This window comes from Podarcis vaucheri, assembly GCF_965113315.1.
Source record: "Podarcis vaucheri genome assembly, chromosome: 10".
Lineage (NCBI taxonomy): Eukaryota > Metazoa > Chordata > Lepidosauria > Squamata > Lacertidae > Podarcis > Podarcis vaucheri.
In genome coordinates, this window is record NC_138748.1 from 42,194,917 (window position 1) to 42,216,049 (window position 21,133).

The window sequence follows — 21,133 nt, forward strand, 5'->3', positions numbered from 1 at the left end:
CAGGGTGAGAACAAAAATCGTGCAGCGGCAGCGCGGCGGCAGCGGGAGGCCCCATTAGCTAAAGTGGTGCTTCAGGTTAAGAATAGTTTCAGGTTAAGAACGGACCTCCAGAACGAATGAAGTACGTAACCAGAGGTACCACTGTATACATCATTTTCATAATATTTTCCTTTAACACCGTACATGCAGTGAACTTGACCTCTTTCCTCCACAACCTTTCCCAATCTTCAAACATTATGTTATGACCCACATCTCTTGCCCAATCTATCATCACAGATTTAACTTGTTCGTCCTTTGTATGCCACTCCAACAATAAATTATACATTTTAGACAAGTTTTTAACTTTAGAGTCCAACAATTCCATTTCCAGCTTAAGTTTTTTCCTTCATGGGGAATTTTGTGGGTGCTCGGGCACCCAGAGCCCCAGGGAATTGGCACCTATGACAGATATTGACTCAGGATGTAGCCTAAAATGTGGAACATGCTTCAGACACTATTTTCAGACACTATTTTCAAAAGCAGATTGTCAGCAGGGTCAATTGACACAGCAGACACAGTTGTCACTTGGTCATCACACATCCCTCTAGAAAGCATCTGTAACATGTGAAGAGGAGGCCCCATCACTGTAAACAAGATGGAGACATTAAGCAGAAAGCTAGAACTAATCATAGCTCCCATTGATGTTCACTGAAAGACGCATAAGTGGAATGGGCTGGCAAACCCATGACAAGAGGCATGGGACAGGCCCAATGGGCAAAGCGGCGAGGAAGCACTCTTTAACAGGCTAGTGGTGGGGCTGCAACTCCTACTTTTAAAGCCTGGGCTTTTGCCATAACAAGGAAGAAGCTGCTGGGGTAGAAGAACTCTTAATTATAATGCGTTGGGGTGCGGGTTGTTGTTGTTGTTTGACTACATACTACATCCCTGCAGTACCATGGCAGAACAGGCTTACAATATATGTGTACAGCAGTTTAGGGCATTATTTTAAAACAAAGCTCTTTTGCACTGTGTGCAGTGACATGTCTTAATTTACACCTGCGATCACCACAATGGCATATTTATTAGGCAGCAAGGTCTGTAATTATTGACTGTCACCACTGCTCCACACCTGGAGCTCCTGTCTTCTGAGTGCCACACTGAACCACAGGTACGCTTTTGCTTTCTCAGGGAGGGTAAAGAATCATAGAATCATAGAATCATAGAGTTGGAAGAGACCACAAGGGCCATTGAGTCCAACCCCCTGCCAAGCAGGAAACACCATCAGAGCACTCCTGACATATGGTTGTCAAGCCTCTGCTTAAAGACCTTCAAAGTAGGAGACTCCACCACACTCCTTGGCAGCAAATTCCACTGTCGAACAGCTCTTACTGTCAGGAAGTTCTTCCTAATGTTTAGGTGGAATCTTCTTCCTTGTAGTTTGGATCCATTGCTCCGTGTCCGCTTCTCTGGAGCAGCAGAAAACAACCTTTCTCCCTCCTCTATGTGACATCCTTTTATATATTTGAACATGGCTATCATATCACCCCTTAACCTCCTCTTCTCCAGGCTAAACATGCCCAGCTCCCTTAGCCGTTCCTCATAAGGCATCGTTTCCAGGCCTTTGACCATTTTGGTTGCCCTCCTCTGGACACGTTCCAGTTTGTCAGTGTCCTTCTTGAACTGTGGTGCCCAGAACTGGACACAGTACTCCAGGTGAGGTCTGACCAGAGCAGAATACAGTGGCACTATTACTTCCCTTGATCTAGAAGCAATCTGGACTTCTTTTTTCCAACATTTCCATTGCCTATATATATATTTATTGTATGGTTATTTATTTCTTTATTTTCATGTGTTCAAAAGTATGAGGTTCACATTGTGATCCTCATTGCATGCTGTTGGCCCTACATAACTGTCTGATTACCTAACTTGAGTCAGTACATAAATATTTTGATTTTCATAACTGCTTTAAGTTTATTTATGAGTGTGTGTGTGTGTGTGTGTGTGTGTGTGTGAGAGAGAGAGAGAGAGAGAGAGAGAGAGAGAGAGAGAGAGAGAGCTATTATATAAAATAAATTGCAGAAAGACATTTTGATTGTTACCTTTCTAAAGGCAGGAACCATTATAGCTATGCAAGGGGTTTGAATTCATATCAGAAGGACCAATGTGTATGTAAGTATAATAGGAAAATGGTTAAAGGAAATTATGTGGGTTATGGCACTGGGGTGGTGGTGTTATTAAATAAATTAACAACTAACTGCTCCACTGCCACAATTATGAAAGTAGACCACTGAGTTAGTGCTATTAGCATGAGTAAGGCTTGAGGGCTTTGACCACAGGAAAATTTAGGATGAAAAGGAAAATGAGATTAAGAGGATATATATAATAATAAATGGCATAGAAAGACCAGTAGGCTGCAAGAAAATTTTTGTGGTGAAATTTAAAGGAAAATAGATATAACAAAACCTCAGTCGTGCAACCTATAATTTATGCATGAAATTAACTGACAAAAAAAGAATGATTAGAAAAATACTAAGATTTTTCAAAAAGGGTTGAGAAAGTATAAATGAGACTCATACAGAATAGGGTAGGCAGAATAAAGGTAGTTTGGAGAATACTGTCACCACATTCATGGCTGTGGTGGAAAGTGAGGGAGCAGGGAAATTGGCACAACAACTAGGGGTATTCATGGGCTGCTGCCATCAGAGATTCCACTGGTGGCACTTTTGTGGGTAGAGCAGGGAGCTCTATACTGGTAGAGTGATGCTGGTGTCACTTCACAGGCAGAGGTCAGCAGAGACCTGCAGTGCTGGGTGGAACGACACCTAGGTCCACCCAAATGACCTATTCGCCCCACCATCCCAGTGTACAGGTGGGGTGGATTGTAGTGTAAAGAGTGGGCATTAACAAGAACATCTAAATACAAATGACCCAACATTGTTGTGAAAATCATTAAATTCCCATCTAATTTTGTTTGCTGTTGAATGGGATCTAGTGCATCCTATATAATCCCACAAAGACTCACCAAGCTACAACAAAGCACAGAAGATCTAATTGTCATGCAGTGAAAGCGGCATCCTAAGCATGGCAAGTGTAGTTCATCCATCATGTTTACCCTGGCAGCTGCAGTCCTATTAAGCTACTACTAAATGTTAGGTGTGCCATTTGCACCAGTATGACCTATGAAAACAGGAATGTCTTCAGTATTTTGTTTTCTATCCCAGCTTTGGGTCCAGCAGGATCCTCACAGCAGCTTATATAGATTAAAGAAAAAATGCACTACAAGAACACTGTAACAGCTTCTACTGCCTCTAGCACACATGCCAATTGATGCAGGAGTGTTTCTAGGTACTTAAAGGACTCAGGGCACAGGGCTATGATGCACATTTGCACATCCTGATTTTGAGGGATACACACCTCAAGGAAAAATAAATGGCCGGGTCTCATCAGCACTGTGCTTTGCAATGTACCCAGAACCCTGTAGGCAAAGTAATAAAGTGGGGAGGGGCCTGCTGCAAAAGTCCAGGGACCCAAGTCCTTGATTCGGTGATAGCAGTGCCCACCTTTTCCCCAAGACTGCAGGACTTTTTATGGCCCAAGAGCAGGGCAGGAGGAGCAAGATACAGCCCTTGGGCCTCCTAGGAGCTGCTGAGTGTCAGCAGTTGGATCTTCTGTTGCCTAGCTAGGGACCAAACAACGGGAGCTCACCCCGTTGCGGGGAATCGTCCCACCGACCTTCTGATCAGGAAGCCCTAGGCTCTGTGGTTAAGACCACAGTGCCACCCACATCCCTTCAATAAATGGTAGTATTTACATAACATTTAGGATATTGCAGGGGGAAAGACAGGCTGCAGCAGTTCCCCTGAACTGTGCCAAACATGGAAATTCCTGGTTTTAGCTAAGCCTATTTAGTTTCTAACAATACATTGCATCCCACACCCACCCTGCCCCTCTCCCTTCACTTAAAAGCTACGCAACAGCTTCATGCAGCACTTCTATGCTGCCTTTAGAAAAGGTAGCTGTTCCATAGGCAGTACATGGGCGCAGCAATTGCTGGCCTACACCCTAAATCTTGAACTGCTGACAGAGCAGTTGATAGGGGTAGTTCAATAGAGTCTACTTCCCATAACATGTTTTCTGTGACAACCGAAAAATAATGGCACGGTGTTAGTAAATAGGGAACAAACGCTGTCATTTAACTACCTAGAGTGAATGAATTGCAGCAAGTTAAACATAGCAATGTAAGAGTTGCCATAGTGAATCAGACTTGTGATCCATCTTCAGAAATGTCCTGGCTAACAAGAGGCATTCATTTTTCATTTTAAAAAATGAATGAAAACTCTTGAGCAGGTTGATATAGATAATCTTTCTAGAGTGTTAGATCTCCTTCCAAGCTATAATATTAAGAATTGGCTTAATCCCTGCCCATATGAATTTCTGCTTTGTTTAAAAAAATTCAGCAGTAGGTAGCATTCTGTGTTTTTGTGTCTGTGTGATCTGAATAAACCATACAGTTATGATGTTAAAAGGGGCATGCGACCAACCTCTGGCCACACACCAACTGCCCCATAGAGCTTATGATAATAATATTCTGTAGATGGTAATAGTATTTGGTGGAATACCCTCCCAAGAGAGGTCAGATCAGCTCCCTCTTATCCACTGACAGGCTAAGACCTTCCTATTCAGAGAGGCCTTTGAAAACTAAGGTATGGTGCTGATCACTGGGCTGCTGTCAGGGCAAACTGTATTTTAATTGCTGGTTATAAATGTGTTCTGATATATTTTAATTATTGCTTTTAACTGGTTTGTTTTTATAACTTTGTATTTTATAAAGTTGTTTTTAACTGTAAGCAACCTTCAATCCCAACTTAGAAGAAAGGTGGTATATAAATACATTATTTTGATGATGGTGATGATGATGCAAACCCTACCATAATAATAATAATTTAATTAAGTAAATTAAAATCCAATCTACTTAGCCAGGGTTATGTTTTTTCCCACCTAGACCACAGGAAAGGCTTCTCCAGTCCAGTGGTGACCAAAATATTTTTGACAACTCCCATCATCTATGACAACTGCTGGCTGTAGCTGATGGGAGTTGTGGTCCAAAATATATGAAGGCCACAAATTGGGGGAGGATGTCCATTTGCGACCAAAAGGTCTAGTTTGAAGTCACCGAATGGTCACCGAATAGTTTTACCCAGCAGAAAGCCAGGCTTTTTTTTTTACTTCTACCCCTGCAAAAACCTAGAGTGCCTGGAATAAGAAGCCCCTGGACCAGTTTATAACAATCTGACAGGTTTCTTTCCTATGGGCACTTTTCTCATGTCTATAATTTTTAGACCCATTGCCCACAAAATATTAAGAAGAGTAAGTGATTCCTTTTGCAACCCACCAAAACTGTAAGAGCTACTATTGAGTAAAAACCCACAGCAATTATCCTTCTGAAATCTGGCAGGATTCATGCCCTCAGAATAAATGATTTTGCCTGCAAATTTCATCTAATGCCACACACAATTTTAAGTTATAGACAATTCCTTTAAAAAAAAAAATTCAAACTTTAAACTGAAGTGCTAGTATGCCTGCAAATTTCATCCACTTCAGTCAAAAGGGGGGGAGTTACACAGCTGTTCACCATCATCACCATAATGAATGGGAGGAAAAGAAGCAGACTTCAACAGACTCCAGCCTAAACAAGCAGCCTACAAAGCACCTTGGATCAAGGTGGGCTGTTTCCCAAGCACTGGATCAGGGTCTCAACTGAATCTTATGGTCAGTGCACTATATAGATTATGAACACTGAGGAATCCTGCAGCTCATATTGAAACACGGACATCTTCACAGATTTCTTGCTTTATTTGTTTTTAAAGGAATAGGGAAACACGCAGAAAGCATTTTTGTTTTCCTTTATATGTTATGGGCTTAGGTTAGACGTGGCCAATTGTACTCAACAACTTCCTGTGAAACTTACTCAGGTTGGAGGTTATGCTTTAATAGTTTTGAAGTAGTCTGTTACATATGCCACCGCCACCAAGTTTTCTGTCATATTTAATCTGACAGTTCAGGTGGTTTTTTCCTCTCCATCATGATTCACTACACTGAATACTTGTTTCATTCATATGTTCATTTCCAATAAACACATAATGATTTTTGCTTGGAGGTGTTTGGCAAAGCCACAGGAGGTTTAGCTTTGCTGATCTAGGAAAGGCTGCAAGAGTTAATTCAATTCAGTGAATCTCAATGTAAAGGTTCTCAGTCTGTGAATGAAACTCATTCCAAATAAGAAGTTGGTGTGGCATATGCAGCTTTTTGTTTGAAAACATTTGCTATAAGCAAGGGGATGTGAGGAGCCCAGCTATTCAATGTCTTTGAGGGTAGGAGCTAAATTCATAGTTTCATAGTTCTGCATTTGGAGAGGAATTTAGACTATTCCTCACATTTGTGTCTCACACTTCATACAAAGACTTCAAGGATTTACATTTTATCCTCACATTAGCTGCATGAGGTACATATCAGGGATGGGTCATAGAGTTTAATGTATGTTTTTTGGGGGGCGGTTAGCCCTTATTTGACTGTTGATGTATTTTATGTGATTTCTTTTTTCATTTTTATATCTTATGTAAACTAGAGATTTCTTTTTGTACCAAGTGGTATACACAGTTTATAAATCAAGAGCCAAACACAAAAAGGGCTGAAAGTATAAGATCCTGGCACCAGCTGGAATCAGAATTGGATGGAGCACCTGCGTTATGGCGTAATGTAGGAAATCGGCCTAAAGCAATGCAGGAGAGTTATTCTAGGGGCAGAGTTGATCTCATAGCCGGAGCCAAGTAGTCCATCAAAAATGTTGGCTGGGACAGGTATATATAGTGGAGGACCAAGTAGGTAAATGGACAATGAAGCTGAGAAGTTGAAAACAAAGCTGCCAAGGAGCTGAACCCTGAGGTCTGACTTGTAGGCTTGGTCAAGGAGGAACTAACATGTTGTTAAGAGATGGTGAATCACTCCTGGAACCTGAGAGGACAATAGTGGCCCTTCTTTTCCACTATATAGCTTTAAGTGACTCATCACAAGCAACACCAGTACACAAACCAAGAGGCTCCAGATACAAATCCAAGAAGATTTAACAGGAGGTTAGACGGAGTGAAAGTGAGATTCATGCCTGAATGGGGATTTGAACCCAGGTCTTCCATGTCCAACACTCTATATCCATGATATGCAAATTTTAAAGGAAATTATGAAGTTCACAGGTTCAAATTCCCTCAAACAATTTTGTCAAGAATACTTTAGTTAGAGTTAGAAGTACAGCCTTAAGGAAAGAAGTTTGCCTATAATGCCTTTACGAAACTAGAATTGTAAATAATATTTAAATTCTGTAATACAGATCAGATTCCAACTGTTGCATTTCATACCACAGAGCCACCAGGAATAAGAAGAATTTATTATTTCTAAATTGCATTTAAAAAATGCCTTGAGTTCTACAATGAAGGCTTCATCAGAGCATTGAAAACTAAATCAAAATTCCAGCAAGGAAGGAAGGATTTAAGTTTAGGCTTAAGCTTTGAAGTTGTTCCCAAGAAACAAATTATTATTGGATGGGAACCAACAAAGCAATTATCTAGTTTGCTGCTCATGCTACTGAGGGCTGCTGCCTGCACCCAGAGGGATCTGACACAAAGGCCCTTACCTAACCAGGCTTGTATAAAGGAACAAAATATTACTTACCATTATTCTAAACACTTCAGTTTCCTGGCTATATGCCACCAGTGCAGGGAAAGGGGAATGTCTGTGACTGTGATGCTGACTGCTGCTGAGATTATATACCAAAAACACTTTATCAAAATGATTGGGTTGCTATGGAAGTAGGCAAACTTATCTGATAATTTCATATTAAAGTTTTGCTTTTGAATGATGCAAGATCAATTTATTCAGAAAGCCAAGAGCTAATCACTGCAGAAGGCTCACAACTCCTGTTTTGACAGTGAAATCAGAATTTCTGAGGTATATTTTTAAGGTTACCATATGTCTCTGCTTTCCCAAGATGCTTCCAATTTTCATATTGTCCCCCATTCTTCTGAAACCTCTAAAATGTCTCTTTCTCATCTAATTATTTAAAACATTTGAGGTTTTAAATTTCTTTGGCTTTTTCTTCTTCAGCTGGTTCAAGGCCCTTTTACATTAACAAAAGCTACTAAGGAAGAACCTGAAAACAAGGGGACATGAGGTCCTGCTCAATAGAGTCCACCTGAGGGGACCAACGGGTGTCAAAGGCACATTTATATTTACACTTCTCAGTGGCCATGCCCTCTTCAAGTAGCTCAGCACCTAATTTGCTTCTTTCTTCTCTTCTGTAAGCCACTTCAGAGATTTCGACAGACATTCCCCAGAAGCAGGTGTAAATTTGAGTCTGCCTCTTTTTTTATTTTCTCAGGAGCCGAACAGGAGTAACAAGGATTCCTCTTGCACCATCCTATGTGGTGTATTTATTTCTTCAGCACCAACTGACACCCTCAACTGCCCTCCGGTGCTTCCTACTCAAAGTGAATTCTTTGGTTGCCCCTGGCAACTCCCACAGCACAGACCTGGCTAGTAGTAGAATTTTAAATCTTAAGGGTGAATTTGGTTAACTAAATCAAAGAAATACCTTTGCTCCTCAGAACTCTGAGAAGTGGCATCCCTCAGGCTGTGAGGTTGGCAGCTGAAGAAGCATTGGGGAGACAGGGGGACTTATTTATACAACAGCACCTCCAATGGTTGACTCAGATAAGATCATATAGTTAGGTAGTTCAACTCTCAGCTGCTAAATCGTCCCCAGCTTTTATATTCAGTTCCCTGGCTGTGTTGAGATTACATGGCTGCTGGTAGCTCAAAAGCCATTACCTTTTATATATAAAAGAACAAACAACCTGGCCTAATGAAACGGAGAGGTATATGGTTTAAAGTAGCTGTGGAAGGGATCTGACACTGACTTCTTGTGGGGAGGGGTGCAAAGAGCAGCTTCATGAAGACAATATTCATTGGCCCAGAGGGTGTGTTCGCACCTAAATTTTCAAAACAGTAGCCATTTACTTCCACATTCATCCTTCTTTACAGTATGAAGAAGCCAAGGAGAAAATGGACATAGTTAAATTGTGAATAGCAGGTCCTGTTTTGGGGGTGGGTTTACAAAACTTGAGAATTAAAGCTTTGACTATAACACAGAGATGTTGCATACAGCTAGCATGCCCTGACTTGGCCATCCTAGGTTCACTGCAGAATGTTTCCCAAGGATAGGACAGAATTCCATCAAGAGCCAGAGGCCTTGTTTGCTCTAGGAACCAAGAGCCCTAGTGACAAGCACAATGCCATGTCATTTATCTGGCACCATGCATTGGAGAAAGCACTTGCCCTCTTCAGTGAACTGACAATGAGGCAGCAACAGGTATTTCAAGAAAACAGCACGAACACTTATGTTATCTCTTTACAGGAGTTGGTAAAATATTTTTAATTCATTTACTGAGCTGAACTCACGATGGTTATTTGCAAGGCTGTAGCCAGTGAATGGATGCCCTGATACAAATGAGGCACTGCTACACCCTAGCCAGTCATGTTCCCCTCCCCTCCCCACCCCCACCCCTGGGCTTTTAATGTATAATCTGATAGCTTCGATTTAAATAATGAAATCTTGTTTTTAAGATATGAAAAAAGTGTGTGTGTTGTTTTTTAAGTGAACACACAGCTGCCCACCCAGAAAGAAGCAATCTCCAAATTTTGCTTACCTGACCCATCCAGCTTTCTCTTCCCAGACTGAAATTTAAATATTCTGTTTTCTTCTTATTTGCATTCACAAAGCTGTACAGACACAAAGTCTAGTGTTCAGTCATTGGCAATGCCACTGTCACTATTCAACAGATACCCATGAAACTAACTTCCATTTTGCATTTCCTATTATACTTGACATGCTGGCAAAAAGAGAAAATAATATTTTCCCAGTAGCAAATTATTCCACATTGAGTACTGGGAAAATGTGATATACTAACAAAGGAGTGATACTTGTCTGGATTATCCTTGACAAATTAATAACTGTTACACAATAAATGTGTAGCAGAAACACAATCTGAAGAGGCCCGTAATTATAGCATCACAGAATTCTATGTGGCTGCACATTGACTTCAGATAAATACGAGTTTTCAGATAAAGGGGGGATCATCTTCTGTAAATAAGATCCTTCTCCTAAGTAATTAACTAAAACCATAACCAATTCCTGCAGTCCTTCTCCCTATGGCAACCTTCCAGCGCTGACTTGAGCTGGTAGGAGTTGTTGTGGAATATATATGGAAGGCAGCAGGTTACAGAAAGCTGTTCAGTGGAATATTCTAACTATGTTGGACAGTTTCAGCTCCAATGAAACATTAAATATATTTGTTGCTTTCATCTGGCTGGAGGGATGTTGCATTCTCTTTGCTCCAAGAACCATTTCCTCTCTAGATAGCATGGATAATTATACCTGCTTCCACCCACAGTTTAACTAAAGTGGCATTTCTTAAACAGTTTATATAGAACAAAATTATTCAAAGGTACTTGGCATTCAGTAGTTCTCATTTTTCTTCAATGCTAAGAATCTTGCAAAAGGCTATGGGGGGCAATTATTTTCAAAAGGCTATTTTGTGAACCTGGAAAACATAAGAGGGAGGATTTTTCTTCATGCAACCTGATTCCCAATCAGTTGTTTGTCTGCAAGTAATGGAAATTTCACATTAAAATGTGGGTGATATCAGAGATGGCTCAAGACATTTGAGTGCCTGAGGCGGAAAAACTAAATTCCCCACCCCCATGGTGGTAATGGTAGTAAAACAATAAACTAATTGACAATTTGTTGTCCTTAAATAGTACCCCAAAAGTTGCTGCCTGAGGCGGTTCTCCAAGTGGAGCTATGATAAAAACCAGAACAGGCCAAATCACATAAGGATTGTTGAAACAAAATGTGGCTCTAAACATCATAGCCAGTTATTAAACTGGCAATTGTCTAATTTAGAAAATAAGAAATGAGTTTCACTTTGATTTCTGCCAGCTAAAATCTAGATGGATGGGAAGTGGTTTGTTTCTATTTCATTTTACCAGTCATTTTGCTAGAAAACCTGATCTCTAAGGTTGGGAAATACTTGTTCTGCACTGGAAATGAAAGTGCCAGAATCCTACCGAACCCAAGACCCAGAAAGACATTTTAAATGGTATCCCAGGGCTATGGGAACAGCAATATACCTCTCTCTTGACATTTAAAAAGCAATATAAAGCTCATGCACATATCCAGCCTCCTAACTCCCCCCACAATAAAATTAAGAGACTTAATTGAGCAGAGGGAAATCTTGTTTTAGAAATGGTGAAAGAATTTCACAACTAGTTTCTCATTTATTTGTTGTTGCTTTTAAAAAAAAACTTTAACAATATTAAGTAGGAAACAAGTCTGTGTTGGGGATGAAAAATGTGTCATACAGATCTATTCCTAATTAACATCTGGTGTAAGTTTACATGGAGACAGAATGGAAGAATAGGGTTGTGTGAACACTGCCGTTTTGTCTGAGTACAGTACTTGAGTGTTCCTGCTTCAGGTCCTGCATTAGAAGGGAGCATTCAAGAGTTTAGTCAGTTTGTATTCCTGAAGTTCCAACTTTTTTTTCATATCCAAAATCAGTCTTGATATACGTACTTCCCATGGCACAGACCTTCTATCTGCCTTTCCTCCCCTCAGATAGTACCATTGGAGGGACATGGAGTCTGATTTCTCTGCATCTTCACTCAAGACAGTCTTCCACATGGACACATCACATGCTTGTTTCTGCCCATGCCCTAGATGGAGGGGGGATATGCACCACGTTATGTTGCTCAGTCCCTGCTCCTGCCAACCTAGCAGTTCAAAAGCACAAAGTGCAAATAGATAAATAGGTACCGCTCCAGCGGGAAGGTAAACAGCATTTCCATGTGCTGCTCTGGTTCACCAGAAGCGGCTTAGTCATGCTGGCCACATGACCCGGAAGCTGTACATCAGCTCCCTCAGCCAATAAAGCGAGATGAGTGCCGCAACCCCAGAGTCGTCTGTGACAGGACCTAATGGTCAGGGGTCCCTTTACCTTTACCTTTATGTGTGAACAGGAGAACAAGTGGCTTGTAAAACAGTGATTGAATTGCTCCCCAAACCTCAGGCTTTTATATACATTATTTACGCAATGAGTCCCGTCTGATTGGCTGGTTCTCCTTCCCTCCTGGAGCCTGACTGGTCTTTTCCTGCAAGCCAATCAGTTGTTGCATTCTAGAATCCTACTTGCCTATTGTTCTAGGATCCAAGCTTAGTACATAACAAAGTGTCAGTGTCCTTTTGGTCAGGGAAGCTGCCTATGTGACTTTTCTGAACATAAAACACAGCAAAGAACAAAAGAAAGCCAGTTCACACTCCAGTTTATACATTACAAAGTAAACACTTTTTTCTTACATGGAGATTAATCTCTGTGATGGAAAAGCTAGCATGAAGCAAATCATCAGAGCCCCCTGGCTAAATTATAAAGACAGGAGCAGCGTGGCTATTGCCTGGGCTGAATCTGTTACGGGAGTAAATAAAGGACTTCATCCTCTAGGGTCTGCCAGCCTTTCACCAGCACTAAATTCACTCTTTTAATAAAAAGATAATGTTATCTCATGGGAAACAGACTCCCTCCTGCCTCTTCCTTTGCTCTTAAGGAGCCAGCTAGCTCCCAGTCTCCCTCTGCAAGACAGTTACATCGTAATGAGGCGGGCTGGTTTCTCAAGGATAATGAATGCAAAAACAAGCAGTGATGGAAATGCCAAGCCAGGGTCCATCACTCATTCCTGAGCTCTGGAATCCATTAGGAAGTGCACCAGGGAAATGGAGACCCAAGCAGCATGTGAATAGGGCCAGGGTTGCAGGCTGGGAATGATTAGGAATGCAGGACAATCAAAGTTAACGTTTATTTCACTCTCAAAAAGCACACCCTTTGTCTCCCAGTAAGGAGAATCAAAATGCCCCCCTTCTCCCCAGAGTCTTTGTGCTTCTGATCTGTGGCATTAATAGAGTTCAAGCAAGGGGACAGTCAGTTCATTACCAAGGTTGATTCATGCATTTTGGAGACATTTTGTGTCTAATATTTTTTCCTCCCCAAAGAGCTTTATGTTTGGCAGCTCTTACTTTTTTTCACACATTTCACCTCCTTCCTTTCTAACAGAGGAAAAGGGGATGGGGAGAAGAACCATCTATGCAATTTTCTTCAGTCATTCTTTAATGCAAATAACTCAATTCATACTTAGACATGGTTATTACACAGCCCCATTCACCCAGGCAGAATTGGCTTCCCAAAGCTACTTTCGCCGTTTTGCTTCTATAAATGATTGTTCATTTCCCTTTTAAATGATTTGTACGCTGTTGCTCTATTCCTCTACTTGTTCATTTAGGAAACAAATGTCTCTACGCCAGAGAGGGTATCTTGTGGGTTCAAATCTCTGCAAAGGTTAATTCAAAGAGCTTCATCCCTTGCATCAGTGAAAGCATCTATGAAAGCAGGAAGCCCTCATCCCATTTAATCAAAGGACTAGGAATGGGCAAATTGTTCTTGAGTACACACTCCTGATTCAAGGCAGCTCTCTCCACAGATTAACCTACACAATAATGTTGGTGCAGTGCTGGGGTGTTAAATTTAGATGAGGGAAGCCCAGGTTCAAATTTCTGGGAAGGCATGATGCCCACTGGATGCCTGACCCAAGCTAAGAAGCAGAAAGAGATACATAAATATTCTTTTGCATAAAGCCAATTCCTGGGTTGCACCCCATGATTGCATGACCAAGAAATAGAACTGAGGCAAAGTTATGAAGATCAAGAGATAGGTGGGCATCAGGGTAGCGAAGGGGCTGAAAACAAGGCCTATGTGGAAATAGTGAAAGACCTGCCTATGTTTAGCCTGAAGAAGGTAAAATTTAGAGAAGACACAATAGCCATCTTCAAATATCTGAATTGCTCTCATGCAAAAAATGAAGCATCAGGCTTGCTCTCAGTTGCTCCATAGAGCAGGATGAGTCCCAATGGAGAGTGGTAGGGAAGCAGATTTCATCTAAGCATTAGGAGAAACTTCCTAATGGTAAGAGCTATGTGGTGGAGGAGCAGGCTGCCCTAGGAGATGATGGGTTTTCCTTGGCTTGAGGTACTTGAAGCAGAGGCTCAGTTGCCACCTGTCAGGAGTGTTGTAGTTGCATTTTGCATTGAAGATCCTGCACTGAGCAGGTGGCTGGACTACATGTCCTTCAAGGTCCCTTCCAACTCTATGATTCTTTGTGTATAGGTGCTGACTTGGTCTTCAAAGGTTCCCACTGAGTTCCAGGAGACAAGTGCAGCCAAGAGGGATGAAATCTTCTTTCTAGCCCCAACCTTTCCCACCACCACCAGATTTGGGGGTCACCACAGGCAGTGGGCTGTTTCCCTCCACATAATAAAGGTTCCTTTGAGGCTGCTATACTTTCCTATGGGAACAGATTCGAAACATCTGCATTGGAAACAAAATTATCCCCTCACCCTTGCCACATGGTGCAGACTTCAGTGATAGGGATTTCATAGGTGTTGAGGTACAATATACACATTGTTGAGCATTGACTCATTGCACCTTTGTGTTCCTGAAATATACAGGCCCTCCGTGAACACCCACCCACTCACACCTATCATGACAGACATTTTGCTAGCAGTAAATCCAGATTACTGTGCCACAGGCAAAGAAGAATGAACCTGGAATCTACAGGGCAGATGGCTTCAGGTGATTTAAATAAGTAAGCCAAGTTGTATCCTTCTGTGGAAGAAAAATATTGCCATGCTTAGGAGCAGTAGTTACACAATCAACACAGAGCTAATTCCTCTCATGTCATATCAGTGGTGTAGCTAATACTTCCTTCGCACCTATTGCCAGCACAGTAAGACAAACAGCACACGCAGTATTCAAACACATAATCAGATAGCACAGATGGCGTAAACGATCCTCCTCAGTCATGGTATATAGAATTTGGTAGAAACATTTCCCCAAACCACAGTTATTTAAAAGCTCAAGCTATCCAAATATACTTTGTGTCCCTTGTGAAGCCTCATATAAATGAAAACTCATATAAAATGTACTCTTGGTTTTATTCTCTCAAGGCCATTCAAATAAATGAAAATATATGCCTCTTTAAAAATCCACATATGGATGCATATTCGTTAGAATCATGTTTCAAAGGTTATTTGGTTTTTTTTAAATAAAAAAACTGTTGGGCTTGAAGAATCATGGATTAAATTCCAGCTCATTTTAAAATAAAATAAAATAAAATAAAATAAAATACTTGAAATCAGCAATGCCAGCTTGCTGGGTAGCCTAGGGCATCATGACCTCTCTACCTAATTTGTCTCAAGATTACCATGGATGCACCATGATGCAACCAAATCAAATTCAGCAGGGACTTCTGTGTGTGGACTTCTGTGTGTGATTCATTGTGATTACAGATCAGATTTATTCCTTAAAATGGCCTTTCACATTTGTGTATGTATGTACAGTATGTATGTAGGTATGTATGTATGTATGTATGTATGTATGTATGTATGTATCTGTTTTCAGTGATGTAGCTGGGGCTAGGATTGAGGTCCAGGGCTTCACAGCATGTTTTAGAGTTGGCATGAAGGGAGAGCAGGGCTTTCGTGTTTTTAACAGCTGCGTGACAGGCAGAAAATCAAAGGCTAAGCCTCTTCTAGTACTGTATATGGAAATGCTATTACTGGTATGGGGAAAGCTTCACCTGTTGACATTCTGTCTTTCAGATATCTTGTTAATTGTGTGTGGCCCTTGATTTATTGTAGAGCCCTTCGTTATTACCTGCGAAAGAGGTTTACTTATGACAAAAAGTTTATGTGGATGTGTGCCTTCTGTGAGTGGGTTGTGTTTTAGTTGTTGTAACCCACTCTAGTGCCTTAGGGTGAAGGCCAGGTGGTTGTTGTTGTTAATTCAGATATAGAAAACCTTTGGTGTGCCAGATGTTTCTGAACTACAAGTCGCATCAGCTCCTGCAAGCATGGCCAACAGCCAAGAATGATGGCAGTTATAGTTCAGCAAAATCTGGAGGGGCAAAGGTTCTCCACACCTGCACTAAGCCATTATTATTATTATTATTTATGCACACAAGGGTCAGCCTGCAGTATGAAAAGAAAGGTTCCCAAAAGCCAGGCATGTGTGCTCGAGATTTGGCCTATTCACATGTCGGATATCTATCCACTGGTCACAATTAAAAGCAAAAAAAAAGCTGGTATCCACCAAAACGGGATGTAGAAATCAGCAGAAGCAACTTAGGTTTTGTTTGCAAGTAACACCAAGCTATGGTTTATTAAATGGAGCCACAGTAAAACAGGAACTACCCTGTTCCAGTAATGCAGGTATCAGACCTGACTTGGCTAAGGAGCTGTGCTCTCAGCCATCTACTTTCGTACTCCAGCCCAACTGATACAGAGAGCTGCGATTGCAGAGACAGCGGCACATGCTGACATAGCTAGTGTAGCATCCTGTACAAGGCAAATGGGACAAATCCATCATGCTGCAGTAGCTACACTCCCATTATAACAACTTATTATACTACAGGGATGGCCAGCCTTTCAAGACAGGAGCCTCTGTACCTTCACCGTTGTGTAGGAGAGAGAATCTCAGCAGGTGCAGCTTTGTCATTTCACAGCACAACAGAAGTCTGAAAAGGTACACCTGCTACGATTCTCCCCACCTGACATCTGAAAGGTACAGGAGTTTTTATGTTGCAAAGGCTGTACAACCTGCTATGCTACTGTAGATACATGTGGTTACACTGACAAGGCTGCCTCCACAGGGATATGTAAACAAGTCCTCTCCAATCCTGCTCTTGTCCCAATCCCGGCCAAATGTCTTCACACCCTTCTCTGCAACATGATAGCAACACATGCCATCACTACACTGCTTCATTCTCATCACACCATCCCTCAAAATACAAGGCACCTAACATTTTCTAAGTGCTCTGCATATATTTAAAGATGAGTTACTCCCTGCCTACAAATTCACAATCTAATAGACACAAAGCAAAGGGAGAAAGGAAAGGGGAAGGGAAACAATGGTGTCAACTCTTCATTCCTTTAGTTTTTCATTTGGCATGTCCATATGTGAATTTCTTAGTTTAAGTAGGGTTGCCAGATTTCAAAAAGTCAAAGTCCAAGCACAAAAGCTGTTGAACTTTTTTTTCTTTTTTCTTTTCTCTCTCTCTCTCTCTCTCTCTCTCTTGCAAAATCACAAAAAGAAGTTTTTGAGCAATTTTTTTAGGGGGGAAATTGCCAAAATCTATACTTCCAGGACACTCCAGCGTTTTTTGACCAGACACTGCTTCTGACGACCAAATCCTAGCTATCTCTAGGAAATTCTGGACGTTTTGCAGCTGTAAGGAAGTGCCTACTTGCATGGAAAGCATTGCAATTGCTATTTCTTGCTGGATCTTATGTTACATATGATTTTAGTGCAGGAGGGGGTTCATTATTTCCTTTTGCTTGTATCCCCTTTTCCCATAAGGTGGGTGATGAATGGGGCCCAACTGGTCTCCCTACTATATTATCTTTCCGGGAGGCATGGAGGTGAGCGTTCCAGTGGCCCTGGGTGTCTTGGTTAGTGACAGGGCCTGGAGCATACATCCTTTTAATTTTGCAGTCTGCAATGTTCTGAGGTATGTGTAAATGATATTGTGTAAATATTAGAGTAATCAAGGTACACAGATATGGGATAGTACCTTATTGGCCTGAATATAAGTCTCACTTTTTTCCAAATTCCGACCATGAAAAGTTAAAGTGTGGCTTAAATTTGCAACCTTACAAAAATTGGCTTTTACAATATCACTGCTGAAACAGATATACAGTAAAATGGGTGTGAGTGCCTGTGGAATTTTAAGGGAGAGGCTTATATTCGGGTATTGTCTTTTTGTCTCCCCCCCCCCTTGAATTTTAAAGGTGCCGCTTATATTCGGGTGTGGCTTATATTTGGGCCAATATGGTATGTATCTGCTAGATGTGTAGGTAAGTATATTAGGTGAAGTAGGATTAGTGTTCCTTTGGAAAGAGGAGAAACAGTACTTGGAAAGTTGGAAGTGAACGGTGATTGGATGTGGGAGAGGGTGTTTGGTTTGTTATGGCAGGGTTAGTGAGATAGAATGGGGTCAGTATTGTTGCTAGTCATGGTTTGGGCACAAATGGTGAGGGAGGATTTGGAAGGGTAGACTAGATAGGAGTCTTTATATGAACCAAGGTAAAATCCAAGAAAGTGTACAACTGAAACCTTACGCTTCTGTGCGCTGAATTACCATCAAAGCTTTTATTACTTCTGTTATCAATTAAACTGTTTCAGCATACGCACAGGCCTCTTGACTGGCTACCCTAGAGGTGGGGTCATTCAGATACTTGGCATCTGTGATGGCAGCGAAAATAAAGAGAGTTGGGAATACCTAGCAGAAACCCAGATCAGGGCTTAGTGAGAGCAGGAGGTGGTGCAGGAAAATTGAGGTACCGTATTTTTTGCACCATAACACTCACTTTTTTCCTCCTAGAAAGTAAGGGGAAATGTCTGTGCGTGTTATGGAGGGAATGCCTATGGGTGGCATGCCTACGGATTTTCCTCCTCTAAAAACTATGTGTGTGTTATGGTCGGGTGCGTGTTATAGAGCGAAAAATACGGTAGGTCAGATACTGGAGCCAGAGAACCACATAGCTGAGGGAAAGTGGTGCAACACAGTCGTTGGGCATCAGGAAGTTTGGGCAGAATGTTCTTTCTTGCACAGTGGGCCAAAGCAAAGACCCTCCAGCTCCTTCTCTGGCTGAAGGATGCCAGGTTAGCCTCACCCTTGCTGTTATGTTTGTGCAACCTCCTGATGACCCTAGCACACCTGGCTGGTGACAGAAAGTACCATGTGCCTTCCTTCAGCTCTTTAGTCCCAGGTAACATCCAGCAACTATAGCTGCTGATAATGCAGGAGCACAGCATCCCAGCCAGTATGCTGCAACACCAGCACAACGGTACAAAGTGTGATGTCGCACCAACACCATGCATATCAACTTGTTTGGCAGAGCTATGTCTCATAGGTCTCAACTACAGAACCATGAACAAAAGCATTCATTTCCTTTGTACAAGCCAAACAATCTCATGTGTGAAAAAATAAATGTCATGGCAATGGGAAGAAACATAAAATGCAATTGAAAACGGCTTGGAAATTATTTTGTTCAGCTTTTGTGATGATGCAGAAAAAAGATTGCAACTGATGCCCCAAAGAGGCCAAACTCTGGTCAGCTACCTCAGAACAAAAAGGCAATTTAATAGCTCCCAGTTATTATAAATTTGCAGTCTGATACATACTTCCTTCACCATATCCAAATTGCTGCTAAGTAAAGGTAGAGTATAGAAAATAGTAATGCAAACAACCCATTTTCACAGAGCAATAAAAGTGTGTTTTAATATTTATTTTGCAGGCTTCACTGTAATTTGCGCTAGAATACTTTTTATCCTGTACAGTGGTACCTCGCAAGACGAATTCCTCGCAAGACGGAAAACTCGCAAAACGAAAGGGTTTTTAGTTTTTTGAGTTGCTTCGCAAGACGATTTTCCCTATGGGCTTGCTTCGCAAGATGGAAACGTCTTGCAAGTTTGTTTCCTTTTTCTTAAAACTGTTAATATAGTTGTGACTTGACTTCGAGGAGCAACTCATAGCACGCGGTGTGGTAGCCTTTTTTGAGGTTTTTGAAGACTTTGGTGATTTTTGAAGCTTTTCCAAAACTTTTCCGACACCGTGCTTCGCAAGACGAAAAAAACCGCAAGACGAAAAAACTCACGGAACGAATTAATTTCGTCTTGCGAGGCACCACTGTAATGAGATATAATTTCAGTGGCCTGGCAGCCTTTTCTTTAGAGAACTATCCCTCAAGTGAACTCCTTTATTGGTTTTAGTCTACAATCCTATCCCCTAAGAGTAAGTTTCCACTGAACATAGTGGAACTTACTTCTGAGTAGACATGCCTGGGACAGCCTTGTAAATTCTTTCTGCCACCTCATTGTTGTCTCCCACTGTAGGACCCACTGAAGTGAGTGGGGCTTATTGTAATGAGTGTTTTGGTAATGGGAACGCAGATAAATCTTATAACCGTATACTTAGAGAATAGAGATTTGGTCCCAGCTGATCCAGACTATGAGGCACACTCCCTATTAATTCACCCAGATATGCACATGCGCATATCTACACACACATCCCTTCACATATTTTAATGCGTACAGGTTGTTTTGGTCAGCCAGTAGTACAGCCTCTGCTGCAAGCAGTGCTGTTCCTATTATTTAACATTTATACAGTTCCAGAAATGTTCCAGGCACCATAAACCACCACCACTCAAATGTTAATGATTCACAAGTTCTCTGTAAGGCATCATACCAAGCCAACTTGGGGTAAATCCAAGTTAATTGAATATTGTTATTTTACCTCTTGATTCAGCTATTCAAGCATAATTTGGTTTGACTTTCTATGACTCACACGTTGCCTTAAAAGAAGAATCAGAAAATGGCCAAACTCAAAGCCTGTGCCATGTCATCTTGGCTGTAGGACGTGCCGACTCCTCTTTATGGAGTCAGTTTTGGACCTTTACATTTCAGCTGCCTTCACTGAAATGAAGTAGTCCCCAAGTCCACATTTAAGTACAGTTGACTTTAATTTTGTTCTCAGTGTTAAGAAATCTGCCAGATAGTTTCATTGAAGGATTACCCAGCTTTGAACTTTGCTTCATAGCAAAAAACAACAACACAAAAAACCCCAAATTTGGAGGACCACCAATAAAATAAAGCAGCAGCAGAAGAAAGTGAAGAAATGTGGAAGTGCCAGGGCATGGCAAGAGGAGTTTAGGCTGATAGGCAGAATCAAGGTGGAGTCTGATTCAGAGGACAGCAGGTGCCACCTCTACAGTGGCCCCACAAGGTCATGGTAGACTCTGCTCCTCATGCTTGAACTAGCACTGTCGTACCTACACATGAGTAATTAATACTGAGGCCTAATATGAATAGTAGAATGCTTGATATCTGGTGGGCGGGGCTTGTGGGTTATGCTCCAGAATCAGCCCCTCCCTTCAGTGTGTGTT

General features: G+C 41.5%; 1 protein-coding gene across 4 annotated transcripts in view; it reads right to left on the minus strand.

Annotated features, from left to right (window-relative positions):
- The window catches only part of GRIN2B (glutamate ionotropic receptor NMDA type subunit 2B), a 285,857-nt gene that overhangs the window by 261,197 nt on the left and 3,527 nt on the right, over positions 1–21,133 (minus strand). The window contains exons 1-3 of one of the 4 annotated variants that reach the window (XM_082239985.1): positions 21,020–21,085; positions 11,663–11,802; positions 9,735–9,807 (exon numbers count right to left, since the gene is read on the minus strand). The gene's annotated coding sequence lies outside the window, so the exon portion shown is untranslated. The other 3 variants (XM_082239986.1, XM_082239983.1, XM_082239984.1) reach the window with 3 other exon arrangements.